Source organism: Schistocerca gregaria, chromosome 1 (assembly GCF_023897955.1).
Source record: "Schistocerca gregaria isolate iqSchGreg1 chromosome 1, iqSchGreg1.2, whole genome shotgun sequence".
Lineage (NCBI taxonomy): Eukaryota > Metazoa > Arthropoda > Insecta > Orthoptera > Acrididae > Schistocerca > Schistocerca gregaria.
Genome location: NC_064920.1, coordinates 65,124,587 through 65,142,524, shown reverse-complemented (window position 1 = coordinate 65,142,524; position 17,938 = coordinate 65,124,587). Strand labels below are relative to the sequence as shown.

At 38.4% G+C, this 17,938-nt stretch overlaps 1 protein-coding gene across 1 annotated transcript in view; it reads left to right on the top strand.

Annotated features, from left to right (window-relative positions):
- The window catches only part of LOC126328694 (uncharacterized), a 145,075-nt gene that overhangs the window by 1,237 nt on the left and 125,900 nt on the right, over window positions 1–17,938 (top strand). The window contains exons 2-3 of the mRNA XM_049996065.1: window positions 1,045–1,081; window positions 11,690–11,727. The gene's annotated coding sequence lies outside the window, so the exon portion shown is untranslated. The remainder of the gene's footprint in view (window positions 1–1,044; window positions 1,082–11,689; window positions 11,728–17,938) is intronic.

The following is a 17,938-nucleotide window of genomic DNA, read 5'->3' as shown; positions in this document are numbered from 1 at the left end:
CTGCCCAGTTTGCCCATCATCTCTAATGTTCCATTGTCTCTGATAAGTATTCAAGCATTTGCTGGCCACTTTCTGACTCCTACGCCACCCTCGAGAACACCCAAATGCAGCTTTTTAAGGATGACTGGAGATTTACTGCTCCCTGGCACCCTTCAAGAAACATTTCCCCATCTGTGGTGACCAGGTAGAATATCTTACATATGTTATCCTTACCGCCACAGTGTTACATTCTCACACAATTTTAGTGTGGTGTATTCTGGTCTCTTGGTGGACTGAGGTATGTCACGAGCCAACTCGCATACAGAGATATGCTCTTCACTTTTTAACCATCATTCTGCAAAGGCAAACTATCTTCATTATAAACAGTTCCATACTCAGTGTTGTCACATCTTATCAGGATAGCAAAAAACTGTATTTCGTTTGCTAGGTGTTTCAACAATTCCACCTAGTTTTCTGTTGTGTGGGCCAACGTCAGTTGGATCTCTGGGACTGAGAACCATTCTCCAATTTCTGGCCTGACAGACGTAGATGAAGTCAAAATGGACCTTATTTTGATCACTGTTTCTATAATTTGTGATTTTATAATGGTGCATTATTCATTTCCCCTTCCATGATCCTTTGGACTACTCCACCAGGTAATAGTTGAGGGGAGTTCATTCCACCAAACTGTGCTGTCCTACTGTTTTGGCCACTGGCAGTATCCTTGTTGACTTGAATTTTTTGGGCACCTTTGTCCTGCTCTCTGACGGAAGCTGTGTGGCAGATGTCAGCTGTAGTGAATTCAGACTGTTAAGCTCATTTAAAATTCAAATATTTTGTGCTTCTTCACTTAGATAATTATGCAGTTTTAATCATTCTCACTTCAATAACATTTCATAACTATCAACTTGTCACTGTACATGATTCCTAATCTCCATCATTATTTTAGTTTACCGAGGTGAGTATGTGTAGTGAGGTGACATACCACTGCCATGTTTCAAGGTGTCTGACTTACACTTAAATTAAGTTGATGTAAAGTTATTCAGCTTTTTTACTTTCTTGCAGGGGGCACAAGAGGTACACCTAGAGGAACAGTCAGCAGGTGAGATTTTTCGCTTATGTCAGTAGCTTAATTATACGTTAAAGTTGCCACTTTAATATTTTCTTATGTGGTACATTATTTTCATCTTTTTCTTTGAAACTAATTCTTCATTGGTGGTATGCTAAAGCATTTCAGTCAAATAGTTGTTCAAAATTGTGTACTTGAACTTGACACTGGACATTAATTATGTAGTACATAATTCATACTGAAAATTTTCATTGTCATCATAACTATGAAAGATTGGTTACAAATGTGCAGTAGCAATTAAATGTTTACTGTCATAGATTGTGAGGGAAATGTGATCAAAGAGGAAGAAGACAAATATTTAAGCAGCAAATTGACATTTCAAAATAAGTCATTGTAAAGGTCAGCAAACATTACTAATTGTAGTTGTGTTTAGACCACAGTCCCCTTATTCCATAGTCATGGCTCATATTAAAATCAGCATCTTCAGATGAATATATTTAAGTATACAACTATCACTCAGCATAGTTGAGTTTCTTAAAGAGGAAAATATGCCAATGTTAATGGGGACTGGAACAAGTTAACCACATTCATGGCCAGTGACATGGAATCTCATCATCATGCTGTGAAATGGAGAATATTGTCTGTGTAATCCTTCTTTTCTCCCAAAGCGGTATTTATCGCTTGACGGACATATGAAATAGCCTGGCCCATCTGGGTGCCACAGTTATTTTGCATCCTTTGCCTGCCGAGAGGGTACTTGACTACCTAATGACAACAAGTCACTGAGTACAAGGTGCCTGACTTGTTGGTAGCTCCACAACAGGTGTACGGCATCCTCGAGACCCATCTCCAGTCCTCTCACCCACTCCACTCCCGTACCAGCTTCACCAACTTAAACATATGGGATTTCCCATTAACTTGTTCTTAAGTTCCACAATCCTCCTCCCTCAGTAGTCTGTATCCCCTACATCTACATCTAGACCCATACTCCGCAAGCCACCTGACTGTGTGTGGCGGAGAGTACCCTGAGTACCTCTAGAGGTTCTCCCTTCTATTCCAGTCTTGTATTGTTCGTGGAAAATAGGACTGTTGGTATGCTTCTTTGTGGACTCAAATCTCTCTGATTTTATCCTCATGGTCTCTTCACAAGATACACGTAGAAGGGAGCAATATACTGCTTCACTCTTTGGTGAAGGTATGTTCTCAAAACTGTAACAAAAGCCCATACCGAGCTACTGAGCATCTCTCCTGCAGAGTCTTCCACTGGAGTTTATCCATCATCCCCGTAATGCTTTTGCGATTACTAAATTATCCTGTAACGAAGCGCGCTGCTCTCCATTGGATCTTCTCTATCTCTTCTATCAACCCTATCTGGTACGGATCCCACACTGCTGAGCAGTATTCAAGCAGTGGGCGAATAAGCATACTGTAACCTACTTCCTTTGTTTTCGGGTTGCATTTCCTTAGGATTCTTCCAATGAATCTATCTGGCATCTGCTTTACCGATGATCAACTTTATATGATCATTCCATTTTAAATCACTCCTAATGCATACTCCCAGATAATTTGTGGAATTAACTCCTTCCAGTTGGTGACCTGCTATTTTGTAGCTAAATGATAAGGGATCTATCTTTCTATGTATTCGCAGCACATTACACTTGTCTACATTGAGATTCAATTGCCATTCCCTGCACCATGTGTCAATTCGCTGCAGATCCTCCTGCATTTCAGTACAGTTTTCCATTGTTACAACCTCTCAATATACCACAGCATCATCCACAAAAAGCCTCAGTGAACTTCCGATGTCATCCACAAGGTCATTCATGTATATTGTAAATAGCAACGGTCCTATGACACTCCCCTGCGGCACACCTGAAATCACTCTTACTTCGGAAGACTTCTCTCCATTGAGAATGACATGCTGCGTTCTGTTATCTAGGAACTCCTCAATCCAATCACACAATTGGTCTGATAGTCCATATGCTCTTACTTTGTTCATTAAATGACTGTGAGGAACTGTGTCAAACGCCTTGGGGAAGTCAAGAAACACGGCATCTACCTGTGAACCCGTGTCTATGGCCCTCTGAGTCTCGTGGACGAATAGCACGAGCTGGGTTTCACACGACCGTCTTTTTCAAAACCAATGCTGATTCCTACAGACTACTTTTCTAGTCTCCATAAAAGTCATTATACTCGAACATAATACGTGTTCCAAAATTCTACAACTGATCAATGTTAGAGATATAGGTCTATAGTTCCGCACATCTGTTAGACGCCCCTTCTTGAAAACGGGGATGACCTGTGCCCTTTTCCAATCCTTTGGAATGCTACCCGCTTCTAGAGACCTACGGTACACCGCTGCAAGAAAGCTGTGTGACAATCTAGAGAAGGAAGTACAGTGCAGTCTTTCTCTGTGAAACAGCTTTGGAAGAAGACATTTAGTATTTCGGCCTTTAGTCTGTCATCCTCTGTTTCAGTACCATTTTCTGCCATTTCAGTACATAGAACTTTACTTTCGAATTCACTGAACGCCTCTCGCATAGCCCTCCTCACACTACATTTCGCTTTGTATAATTTTTGTTTGTCTGCAAAGCTTTGGCTATGTTTGTTTGCTGTGAAGTTCCCTTTGCTGCTGCAGCAGTTTTCTAACTCGGTTGTTGTACCACGGTGACTCTTTTCCATATCTTGCCGTCTTGCTTGGCACATACTCATCTCATGCTGCCCTTTCGCATGCATAACTCTATCCCTGTCCCTGTGCCTCCTATATTATACGCTCTGTCAACCCATCCCCTCACTGACATTCTCACTCTGTCCACCACAACTCCTCATGCAGTTAGCCTGCTGGTTTAAGACAATTTATTTGATTGGCAGAGGGATTGACTGTGGCAAATGTTATTCCATACTTAGCCTTTTACTGTTTGTTTCCAGATTAACCCTTTCATGACCAATGGATCATCTTAGTCCAATAAATAAAGCTGTAGTGTTTACTATAAGCTCAAAAAACGCATATTATACATAATGGAGACTTAAGTCATCAAATAACGTAATCTGCTTCACTGTTGACTACCATATGCCGGTGTAGGGGTAACTTTCTCAATCCACAACTGTAGAATTCATTTAGTTTTGTAGCAAAGAACACACAGAGCCATGTTCAAACTGTATTTTCACTCCAAAAGGGAGTACGTGAAGATCATCCAACAGAGAGCAGAAAAGATGAAACTGGAGTGCGCAAGAGCAGATGGAAAAAGGTGGGTGCAGAAAGACGTCCCAACCCAACTGTTGTATAATGTTTCTAGTAGAATGCCGGTGGCTATTATTGTGGAATAGCATCACTTCACACAGTCTTCCTGGTTGTTGTTCTGGAACTGCATCTGCAAGATGTCTGTTTCGCAAGGAACTCATAGTACACCACATGGCCTCTGTTTGACAAGATGCATAACATTATCTTATGTGGATGCAAACAAGTCTTTCTATGTGGCATTGCTGATTGTTTGGACTAAAGAATACCTTTCTATTCTTTCCCTTAGATTAACATAAAGACAAATTTTCTAGTCATCAGTAATGAAACAGGATAGGAATGATCAGTGGCGTTCACATACTAATTGATGACAAGCAAGTGGATAATGCACATAAGGCCAACCAGTAATTTTTCTGACTTGGCTTGTGGTACTCATAAACTTCATTGTTGAATGTTCTCCATTGCATTCAAATGCTACACAATGGTGGAATGGACATGAGGGAACAAACGTGGGGAATTTTTTAGAACAAATTTCCATAAATTGACTTTAGAGTGTGCTTTTATTTTTCACAATAATGGCATTATCTTTATAGCCGTTCTTGAATGCATGTTGAAATGTTAATATGTCTGTCATACTGTGTTGTTCTGTTATTGGAAAAAGATATTTCTATCTTTTTAGGCTAATTTGTGGTTTTCAACTGTGCACAATGACAGCCATTTTACATATCCTCCTCATGTACTCATATCCTGCAGTAGAACACATCATAAGACCAATAATACAATTTTTCTATGACTCACAGACATGAGCTTGAGAATGGGTATACAGCTGAAATCATGACTATGTAAAACAAATGAACTATTAATAGTCAAATGATGGAAATTTCTTTAAAAAGAAAGGTAAGGAGATATTGGTGGGCAGTGGGACAGTGGTAGTAACAGAGGAGGCAAGATATGTGAAAGAAAAGTGGGTGGAAAAGAGAGAGGAGCCAGTGTAGACAAAAAGACTTGTGGACACCATACATCAGTTTTGTTGTATACTTGAAAACACAGGTGTGGGGGAGAGACAATTTTGGCCTGAGGTTTTACACTCTTGAATATAAGGGAAAACACGAAATTGGATACCCCAGAACTATTTTTGAGCTGTTAAGGAGTTGTGGAGACAGTGGGAGTAAAGGCAAATGCAAACAGTGTGATTGAGAGAGGTGACATTGGCAGTGGGATATACTGTAAATCAGTGGGGAAAAAATGAGACAGTGGGAGAAAAAAAGAGAGAGTGGCAGAGAGCCATATACATACACAGGGACAGTGAGATGGAGATGCTGAGTATGAAGGTTTCACTGCAGAGAGAGACCAGGTAAATGATTTTAGATTCTTGTGTGTTAAATACAGTGGGAATATGTTCACATACAAAGATTTTGGGTGAGGAAGGCAAAATGTAGACTGGGGCAGCTGTTTCCCCACTCTAATGCAAGTATTTTGAAGAGGAATGTGTTCATCTTTCACGTGCCTTAACAGCAGCATTTTGAAAGTGGTTTGCCCTATGGTACTATTTGTTGCATGAGATACTGATGTACAGAGTAGAGCAAATTAATAGTTGTCTGTGGTGCAGTACACTGAATCAGAGAATGTGGTAGTCTAAAAAAGTGTATTGTCTAGCCACTGTTGACAGTACTACCTTTGGTTGCATGTTGCATGCAGTGTTATCCTGTATTGTGGAACATGTGGACACTAAAGTTCATAATCTTCTCATTGGATAGAGGACAGGAATGTAAGCATTACTAATCAATACTACATTGTCTCCTAATGCTTCATTTTCTGTGCAAGAGATAGTGCTCATCACTCTGATTTTTAGATGTTTTCCTTTAGCTGTATTTCTTCCCACAGAGACAAGGAATTGCTGAAATTAGTGTTATATGTAAACTTTATTTACTTCATTTCAGGCATAAAAATACTTGAGTGTTTCCCTACGAAAGTATGGAAAGACAAAAGAGAAACAATGGAAAATCTGGGATGTAATGTAACAATATTATGAGAAGGAAAGTTGCTATTCGCCATATAGCAGAGATGCGGAGTCGTACATAGGCAGAACAAAAAGACACCCACATAAAAGGCCGTTAAGGCCTTCATCAACAATAGTCTCTGTTGTGCCTACCTGCAACTCAGCATCTCCGCTATGTGGTGTGCAGCAGCTTTCCTTTTCATAGTATGGAAAGACAGGAGACCTAATTACAGAACTGACAATGAAAGCTAAAATTGCTGCCTCCAATAAGTAATTTATTTATTTATTTTACAAGCACATTTTCTGTACTCACACACATTTTCAGTCAGAATTAGATTTTGCTATGAACAAATTTAAATAACATTTAAAACTGTATTTGCAATTTTAATTGTATTTAATTATGATGATTTCATAGAAATAAAACAATAGCATATCCGTATGATGAGCCCTTGCTAAGTTGATGCTCTAAATATCTCATTTGCTTTGCTGTGAAGTACTTCCAGCCCTTTCATTAAATCCCAGCATAAGTACAAAAAGAATGCAGTAATGGACATTGCATTATTAAGAAAAATGTTTAATTTAATGCCCTCTGTTATTTCAGAAAACTAGTAATAGCTATTATGATAGATCTTGTATGATATTTTATTACAATTAAAATTATCTGGTACAAAAATGTAATCATGAACCCTAACTCCAGTTTCCCACTGTGGCTTGGAAAGGGCACAAACACTAGATAAATCATGGCAAGTGATAAAAAGTACTATCACCATGATGTCTTCATGGAGGAGGAGAAGACAGAAATAATAGTAACATATGAGTTGGAAAAGTAATGATGGAAGACAGTTTTTCAGGAGCCCGAGACCACCACAGCTAGGTAACAGAATGATTGCTCAACCATGAGCTACATGATGAGGTAGAAAACAAATATTACTGCTAAACTTACAAGCTCAGCTTTAGATGCTGCTCAGTAATGAATTATTGTAAAATGTATGTATGGTCCATTTCATTTAATTTTTAAAATTACTTTTACTACTTCAGTATAAAAACTACTAAATATTGTACTTATGTGTAAGATGATGAAATGCCTGGTGTGATATGGAGTATTGAGTCCCCGTTCTTTCCCCAACATGACCACACATTTCAGTAAACAGTGCACTCTCATGTAAATCACCATTATTTGTGCAGTGGGTAGCATATTATAACCTTCTGCCTGTTACACTGGCAATGACTATTAGTGGGCCTATCTTTCAGGAAATGTTTCATCTAAAGTTTTCACTGTTTCATATTGGCTTTCATGTTAGATTGTCAATAAGATAAGATATATTTATCTTGAATAAATCTGTTCCTGGATTCATCAAGAAACACCTAGTGAAATTCATGATTGATATTAACTGCACTGGCAGCAACCTTAGTCAGGTTAGCATCAGTGGGTACAAATTAGCTGCACATGTAAGTAGAGATAATATGATGAGAGGAGGAGTTGCCATATATGTCAAAAGCTTGCACAGCGCAAAACATTTAGAAACTAAAAATTTTTGTGTAGAGCAACATATGGAAGCATGTGCCACTGAACTAAAACTAAATGATGGCACTTTCATAATTGTAACAGTGTATAGGTCCCCCTCAGGGAATTTCCAGCTATTTCTAGAAAACTTGGATGCTTTGTTGTGCTATGTGTCAGACAGGGGGAAGCAAATTATCATTTGTGGGGATTTCAATGTTGATTCCCTGAAAGAGTGTGATAGGAAGAATGACCTTGTAGTATTAGTAAGTTCTTTCAATTTGAGCTCCGGCATTGATTTTCCTACTTGGATAACAAAGAACAGCAGGACATTGATAGATAACTTTTTTATAGACCAAGATAAGTTTAAGGACATAAATGCTTATCCTGTTGAGAATGGTCTTTCAGATCATGGTGCACAGCTAGTTACAGTACATGCCATAGCTCCATGCAGTATATCAAATAAGAATTTCAAAGCAGTGCGTTCAGTTAACAATATAAATACTGCAAACTTTAGGGAAAGACTAAAGGAGCTAGACTGGGATGAAGTGTATATGGAACCCGATGCAAACTTGAGAAATACCCTTAAAAATGTATCGTGAAATAAGTTATTTGAAAATTGTTTTCCCAAGAAAACAGTGAAACATAATTCCAAGAAAACATATAAAAAACCTTGGCTAACTAAAGGAATAAGAATATCTTGCAACCGTAGAAGAGAACTGTATCTAACAGCAAGCGGGAGTACTGACCCCGAAATTGTTCAATATTATAAAAACTATTGTTGCTGAATTCAAAACTTGTTTTAATTTATTATGTCAGTGATTGGTTATGAGCCATTACAATTTTATTTCTCTTTTCTGTTTCTGATGTACTGCAGCAAACTTGAGGTGAAATTCGAAAAACAAATTCAGGTTTTTATGATGTCATAAGTTCATTACATTAATGGAAGGTGAGATCTAACATGTAACACAGTAATGTTGAACAGGCAACTGTCATATTCCATTATTACTGGATGCGGCAACATACTTGTTTTTCTCTGTAACGTCCCTGTGTTTGAATCGTGGATATATACATCGTTACATATTACGTAAAAAGTATCCCACACAATGATATTTTGATTGCATATTTGAATTTCCTGTGGTAAACTGTGTTAGAAGCACACACTTAAATATCAGAAATAGAACCTTCTCGAACAGTGTAATTTATTTGGATAGATAAATACATCTAATCACCTATTACCTTGTTTCATGTGTATGTTCTACTGCTGCATGGCAAGTAATTTTTTTCTCTATCAAATTAAATTACAAAGGAGAAATAGTTGATTAAACACAAAATGGGACTGTATGTAACTGGGGTGAATGACTCATAAAACTGAAGCACTGCACTGAAGTGAAAAGTGGAGGTACTAACGAGCCGTGTTTGGGGTGGGGGGTGGGGGGGTGGGGGGGGGGGGAGGAAAGTGAAGTACTGCTTGAAAGATCCCAGAGATGAGGTGGGGAGAGAGTAGGGCGGATGGGCGTAGTCGCATGATGGTGGACTGTGTGGATGGGGGGGGGGGGGGGGGGAGGGGAGGAGGAGGGTGTAGTGGACAGGTGGTTGGTGGTACCAGAAAAGGAGGGTGTTGTGGACAGGTGGTTGGTGATACCAGAAAAGGAGAAAAGTGAAGACTGGGTGTGATTGTGGAATAAGGGATGAGCAGTGATGGAATAGGAAGATATGGATGGATAAGAAAAGTGACTAACGGAGGTGGAGGCCAGGAGGGGCACAGGAACGTAAAATATGATGCAGGGAGGGTTCCCACCTATCACATTTCAGAAAAGATGGTGTTTGTGGGCATGATCTATATGGCTCAGGCTGTGAAGCAGTCATTGAAATGAAGGATGTTGAGTTGAGCAGCTTGCCCAGCAGCAGGGTATAAACTTGTTTCTTGCCCTGTTTGTAGGTGGCCATTTAAGTGGACAGGCAGCTTGTTTGTTGCCGTACCCACATAGAAAGCAGCACAGTGGTTGCATCTTAGCTTATATATCCTAGGTAGCCTTGCTTTGATGGGATAGGTGGTGATTGTGCCCGAACTCGTTCAGGTTCACTGAAGACATCTTTGTGATCTGGATCGAGAGTGAAGATACCCTATCCACATCCCACAGAACTGCAACTGCTTCTCCCCCTTTGCTTCACCTGGACCTTCTAAAGCCAACAAGCCACCTTCATAGATATCGTCATCCACTTCAAAGATGGCTACATCACTGCTTCTGTCTATATCATATCTACTAACCACAAGTTATGCCTCCATTTTGACGACTGCCACCCATTCCATACCTAGAGGTTCCTTCCATACAGCCTGTCCACCCACAGTTGTCGAATCTATAGTGACGAGTATTCCTTCTTGACATATACTGTAACAACTGAATTACATTCTCTGCCAAGGTTTTGACTGGACTTGGTCATATGTCCCACCTATTGTGGATGATCCATGCACAAGGGGAGAAATGTGCTCAATTAGCCATAATATTAGAAATTCATTGCAACACAGAAGGCAAATTTTAATGTTGTGCAAGTAAAGCAGCTTCTTAGTGCAAGCAACATAAAAATAGTTCTGATATGCTCAGAGGTTGTCACCAATATGAGGATCATTCTTTAAGGTGTTAGGTGAGCACTGCAAGTTTCACTAGTGGTGTCCTAGATTCCAATGTTGTTGTGCTCAGAGGAAAACTAGTCTGTAACAGCAGTAAGAAATGACTGTCACTCTCATGGGGCGATGGCAGTGCCATCCAGGAGGCACAGACCTCGAAAAATAATGCAGGAATCGGGCCACATAATCATTGAAGGAGGATGGTGAGGTGGAATGACACAGAGATAAAGGCTACCCAATGCAACACAAGACACTGGTAATAAGTTTCCAGAGACAAAGAAGTAATGAAAATAGCAAAAGAAGAGAGATGTTCCTCAGTAGCCAAGGGGAATAGTTCTTCATTGCAACACAGATTGTGTGTAACAACATGCAGCTACTGAAACAAATTTCTACTAAAGGCGAGGTAGAAAATGTGCTGATCCACTGAAAGATATTTACTAAATGAGTACTATTCTTGAATCTCCATTTCAGCACTCCGTCTGTACCAACTGAGAACCACTGCTGTAGGCACCTAAAGTGTAGGTTGCACTGGTGATGCCAATATTGAGGGCTGCATCCTAATTAATATAGCCATGGCACTCAGAAGTAGATAGTTGATGCAGATTTTGTGACGTGGGTTGGCTGGTAAGTAAAGAAAGGAGGGTTGCATTCTATTTATTTGATGTGGCACTTTGACTGCATGAACAGCAAAAATGTGGTAAGTGATAACCATTTTTGCTATTACTTTGTGTGGGGTATCCCTGAGCAAAATTCATAATTTGAAATTGGGGGTGAAGTTCCTGCAAGTCACTAAGTCCTCTCATTGTAAAATACTTGATGAATATAATGTTTGCATATGCCTGCAGTGAGTTAGGCTGCGTGTGCAGTCATACACACAATTCCTAACTGTTCCACTTGCCACAGTGAATTACTCCTGTAACATAAATTTGTATGTTTCAATAAGCACATTACTACAGGATTGTAAAATTTGGTCCTTAATTATGTGAAATGTTGACAGTAAAATTTGTTTGCCCCTGTGCAGTCTTCAGACAGTAGCCACCAACTGGAATAAAGTTTTGGCTTTATGGAACTCAGTTAGTAATGTTCACTGCTGTACATAATTGTGTAGATCAGATGCTCAGTTATTCACTGATCAGTAAGCATTCTAAAAGATTGAAATAATTCTGTTCTTTATCATGTCATATTGTAACATTCTTAGTTAATCACCTGTTTCTTTTACCTTTGCAGATAAAGTAGTTTTTATATTAACACGCAATTTCTTTTCTCTCAATCAGGCCCTGTCGAGGAGCAAGGTCCACCTCCTGTTGCTCAGGTGAGTGAAACTAGAGGGTAGCACCTGTGATACTGGCAGAGCATGGGTGAGTTTCACCAGTAGCGAAACAAGTTTGGTTTTGTGGCATGTAATGAACACCACAAGTTTCCTGGCCTCTTCCTAGAGTGCTCACTAATTTCATCAGCCAAGGGTTTTCATCCCTTGTGTGTGCTGCCCTTCACAACCTCATTTTAATCAATCAACTCCTTTCTATATATCCTATACATCTCCACTTCATTCTCATTGTTTTTTGTACACCACTCCTTCCTGTCCCCACAACCTATTCAACTTCATTTACACTGGTGACTGAAATGTTATATCAAGTCCATTATCACAATAAATTTGTCTACAGTAAAAATCCAAAAAATTTCTCAAACAATATTTACATACTAATGACAGCTCAACTTCATGTTTGTGTCCTGATGTAATGACAGTTGTCACTGTGCTCACAGATCTAGGGACTAGGCACATCACGGAACCAGAATGAGGTAGCGTGGGATAAACCAAAAATCAGCAGGTACAGTGAAGTCTCATAAAGCAACTATCATTGTCCCACTTTGTGGAAATTCTTCATACATCTCTAAAGAAGTTCATTCACAAGAGAAAAAATTCCTGAAGCAAATAAAAGTTTAAACGCACTGTTTGAACTAAAATATGACTTCATTGCTGCAGCCATCATTCATCGGTACTATAAACACTGCGAATTATGTAACTTTAGCCAAGTGATTGGTTACACCACAGTAGATATGATAAATACAGTTGTCTAAAATATTTAATTATTGCAATTACCCATCAAGTACCTTTCTAAATGATAGCAGAGACACGCTTCTTGCTATTATCATAGCCAGACAAACTTCAATAAATCTTCTTAGAATATTTTTTGTGGCTGTTAAATATATATCTTGTGTTTTTGATAGAGAGGTCGTCTTGTCTCTGCGTGTGAAGATTTTAACACATGTAGCTTAGTAATTCAATAAAACTAACTTCATGTTTGGTAGCTCATGTATCACAGATGGTGCTGAGTGAAGTAAAAGTAAGGGTGTAGCTGCTTTTGCTTTTTGGGATTTGCTTCCAGTAATATTAAGATAGGTCTCTGATACATGAAATAGAATCAAATGATAAATCTTTGGATGGTCTTCCAAATCTTGTACTGACTTCTGTATGCTGATAGGTGTCCCTCCTGCAATGACTATACGATCAACGTGCATGTTGTCTGTCATATGAATTTGACTGTATAGTGTCTGCCACAAGGAATGCAACTCCGAGGGCAAGAGCTCATTCCACACTAACTTACGCTGCCATAGACATCGCAAAAATGTTTTAAGTGTTATCACAGTTGAACTAATTCATCACAAGGACCAAAGATTTTTTATGTGTCACACAGTGATGTGTGTTTTGTGAAGCTGTGGATATTAGGTGCTGGTTTGACATTGTTTACAATTTTAAAATGATCATTAGCTGGATGCTAGAATAAACCAGCTGTTCTAATATCCTCATCATTACCAAGCAGTAAAAGTAGTTGTGTTTCTTGCTCCACTGAGGGGATATTTTTGAATAGTTTGGCACTCATGTTGTACCTTTTCCATAGTGAAGATCCACTTCTGATCAATACCTTCAGAAGTTCTTGCTGGAGATCGATTTCAGCCCTTACTGTATCACAACCTGAGATACAGTAGTCCATATTGAAATGATTAGTGAGAATGTTTGCTGCCTCACTCTGCTCCCTCTCTTCGTGAGCTATTGACAGACACACGTCTGCAAGTAAGGGGGCCCAAGTCATTGTGTATGTGTTTATCCTTCATTGGTATTCCTGAAGTGGTGCAGATCTATCACTCCTCCACAACATTCATCGGAAAGTGTGCTCTTCATCTACTACCAGAACTTTTCGAAACATATTCTCCTTGTCTACTGTGAAGACAACGCGATGCATTTGGAAGCATAACCTTAAGGTGTACAAATAATATTTCATGGTTGATCCTACCATTGGAAGACTGTTAAGTGACGGATTCATATTCCATTTGGCAAGACAATCAAACATTACTCTTGCTTTAGTAGTTGAGCTGGTTTTTTAAAGATAGCTGATGTGGCATGTAATATGAAATGGCATCTGTAATGATTACTATTACCATATGTCTTAAATCTTCATACTTCCTCGTAAACTCTGTGTAGCTTACAACAAACTTTGATTGTCTTGCTAGTTTCTGTTCGGTTTAAGAGAATCATTTTGCTGCATTGTGGAAAGAATTGCATAACAAACTCGGCTCTTCCTGAAATGGAAAACGAACAGTGAATCTGTCTGTTGAATCTTCAGTTGTGTGCTCAAGGAAGTGTGACTCACATCACTGCTCTTCTTCCATCATTAAGACATTGATACCTCACAACTAGTGTTGGAACAGCTTTAAGGAAAAGTAAAGGAATGTGGACTCACATATTATGTCCCTTGTTGTTTTATGTAATACCCTTTATTGCATTTAGGAACTTTCGGGTAATTGAACATGATCAATAATTACAGATTTCTGTAGTTGTATATACAAGTTTGGATGTAGCTGTATTGCATTGATGTACTGGTGGATATTGTGTGGTATGACTGCTGTACTTGATAGTATAATAGGTATAACGTCAGCTTTATCTTGATGCCACATGTCCTTGGCTTCCTCAGCCGGTTGGATGTATTTTTCATTTTTTTCTCCCATTTTCTTTTGTGTATTTGTTGTATTGGGTATGGATATTTCGATTAGTTGTGTCAATTTCTTCTTTTTATTGGTGAGTATGATGTCAGGTTTGTTAAGTGGTGGTGTTTTATCTGTTATTAGGGTTCTGTTCCAGTATAATTTTTATTCATCATTCTCCAGTATATTTAGTGGTGCATACTTGTATGTGGGAACGTGTTGTTTTATTAGTTTATGTTGTATGGCAAGCTGTTGATGTATTATTTTTGCTACATTGTCATGTCTTCTGGGGTGTTGTGTATATGCTAGTATTGTACATCCACTTGTGATGTGATCTACTGTTTCTATTTGTTTGCAAAGTCTGCAAATATCTGTTGTGGTACTAGGATCTTCAATAATATGCTTGCTGTAATATCTGGTGTTTATTGTTTGATCCTGTATTGCAAACATGAATCCTTCCATCTCACTGTATGTATTGCCTCTTCTTAGCCATGTCTTGGATGCATCTTGATCGTTGTGTGGCTGTGTTAGATGATATGGATGCTTGCCATGTAGTGTTTTCTTTTTCCAATTTACTTTCTTTGTATCTGTTGATGTTATGTGATCTAAATGGTTGTAGAAGTTGTTATGAAATTGCAGTGGTGTAGCCGACGCATTTATATGAGTGACTGCTATGTGTATTTTGCTAGCCGGCTGCGGTGGTCTCACGGTTCTAGGCGCGCAGTCCGGAACCGTGCGACTGCTACGTTCGCAGGTTCGAATCTTGCCTCGGGCATGGATGTGTGTGATGTCCTTAGGTTAGTTAGGTTTAAGTAGTTCTAAGTTCTAGGGGACTGATGACCACAGCTGTTAACTCCCATAGTGCTCAGAGCCATTTGAACCTTTTGTATTTTTCTAGTTTATGCCACATGTGTGTGTGTGTGTGTGTGTGTGTGTGTGTGTGTGTGTGTGTGTGTGCGCGAGTGTACACCTGTCCTTTTTTTCCCCTAAGGGAAGTCTTTCCGCTCCCGCGATTAGAATGACTCCTTACCCTCTCCCTTAAAACCCACATCCTTTCATTTTTCCCTCTCCTTCCCTCTTTCCTGACGAAGCAAATTCCAGTTGCGAAAGCTCGTAATTCTGTGTGTGTGTTTGTGTGTTTTGTTCATGTGCCTGTCTGCTGGCGCTTTCCCGCTTCGTAAGTCTTGGAATCTTTGTTTTTAATATATTTTTCCCATGTGGAAGTTTCTTTCTATTTTATGTCCATAATGTAGGATTTTTATGTCAATAAATCCCCTTCCTCCTTCCTATCTGCTTAATGTGAATCTTTCTGTTGCTGATTGTATGTGATATATTCTATATTTGTGGTATTGTGATTGTGTAAGTGTATTGAGTGCTTCTAGGTCTGTGTTACTCCATTTCACTACCCCAAATGTGTAGGTCAATATTGGTATAGCATAATTATTTATAGCTTTTGGTTTGTTTCATGCTTTCAATTCTGTTTTCAGTATTTTTGTTAGGCTTTGTCTATATTTTTCTTTTAGTTATTTAATATTTTTATTATCTATTCCTATTTTTTGTCTGTATCCTAGATATTTATAGGCATCTGTTTTTTCTATCGCTTCTATGCAGTCGCTGTGGTTATCCAATATATAATCTTTTTGTTTAGTGTGTTACCCCTTGACTAAGCTACGTTTCTTACATTTTTCTTCTCCAAAAACCATATTTATATCATTGCTGAATGCTTACCTTATCTTTAGTTATTGGTTGAGTTGTTGATTTGCTGCTGCCAGTAGTTTTAGATCATCCATGTATAGCAAATGTGTGATTTTGTGTGGGTATGTTCCAGTAATATTGTATCCATAATTTGTATTATTTAGCATGTTGGATAGTGGGTTCAGAGCAAGGCAGAACCAGAAAGGACATAATGAGTCTCCTTGGTATATTCCACGCTTAATCTGTATTGGCTGTGATGTGATGTTATTTGAATTTGTTTGGATATTAAGTGTGGTTTTCCAATTTTTCATTACTATGTTTAGGAACTGTACCAATTTATGATCAACTTTGTATATTTCCAATATTTGTAGTAATCATGAGTGGGGTACACTATCAAAAGCTTTTAGGTAATCAATGTATGCATAGTGTAGCAACCTTTGTTTGGTTTTAGCTTGATATGTCACCTCTGCGTCAATTATCAGTTGCTCTTTACATCCTCATGCTCCTTTGCAACAACCTTTTTGTTCTTCATTTATAATTTTATTCTTTGTTGTATGTGTCATTAATTTCTGTGTAATGACTGAAGTTAATACTTTGTATATTGTTGGTAGGCATATTATGGGGCGGTATTTAACTGGGTTAGCTGTGTCTACTTGATCTTTAGGTTTCATATAAGTTATTGCATGTGTAAGTGTATCAGGGAATCTGTATGGGTCTGAAATGTAACTGTTAAATAATTTAGTTAGATGAGAATGTGTTGAGGTGAACTCATTTAGCCAGAAATTTGCTATTTTATCTTTTCCAGGGTCTTTACAATTGTGAGTAGAGTTAATTGCTTTGGTGACTTCATGTTGCAAAATTATCACTTCAGGCATTTGTGGTATCACATTGTATGTGTCTGTTTCTGCTTCTATGCACCGTGCATGCCTGTTATGTTGTACCGGGTTTGACCATATGTTGCTCCAGAAGTGTTCCATGTCTGTTATGTTTGGTGGATTATCTATTACAATGTGTGTGTTATCTATTGTCTGGTAAAATATCTTTTCGTTCATGTTGAATGTTTGGTTTTGTTTCCTTCTATTTCCACATTTTTGTATCTTCTAAGTCGTTTGGGCAATGCTTGTAATTTCTGCTTCTTTTCATCTAATTGCTCTATCGCTTCTTGTTGTGAGATTTTACCTAACCTTTTTTGTTTTTTTCTGACATTTGATGTCTTATACGTTGTTACCTGTCCGATGTCTTTTCTGAGTTTTCTATTCTGATCTGTAGCCTGTGTTGTCATGCTGGGTTGTGTGTTTCTTCTGTGTGTTGGTTGGTTCTGATCTCTGCCTAGTGTGTATATTTAGTGTAGTGAGTGCTTCTATATAAACCAGTAGTTGTAACTCTTCCATAGTTGTGTTTTCATTTATTTTGTTGTGTATGATTGTGTTGATAGTTTTTATTGTTGTTTCAACTTGTGGGTTATTTGGTGGTCTATGCAAGAATAGTCTAATCTCTGTATTTGTGTCTTTGTATTCTATATATATCAGCTGAAATTTTTCTTCTAGATCTGACATGTGTGTCACTTCATGTTCTATTTGTACTTGTTCTGGTGACAGTCTTAAGACTGTTTTCCTCTGATTGTTTAATTGATGGGTGTTTTTCAATGTTTGTTTGCTCTGGGATGTGTGAGTCCATTACTGTATTTTCTTCTTCTGATTGCACATTATTTTGTTCCAGTATTGGTTGTACTTGTTGTTTAGTTGTTCAGATTCATGTAATGATCAAAAATAACAGGATACCACAGTCAGAATTAGAAAACATCAGTCGTTGTTCTGTTAAGAATTGTAATTTAGGGTATCTGGTAA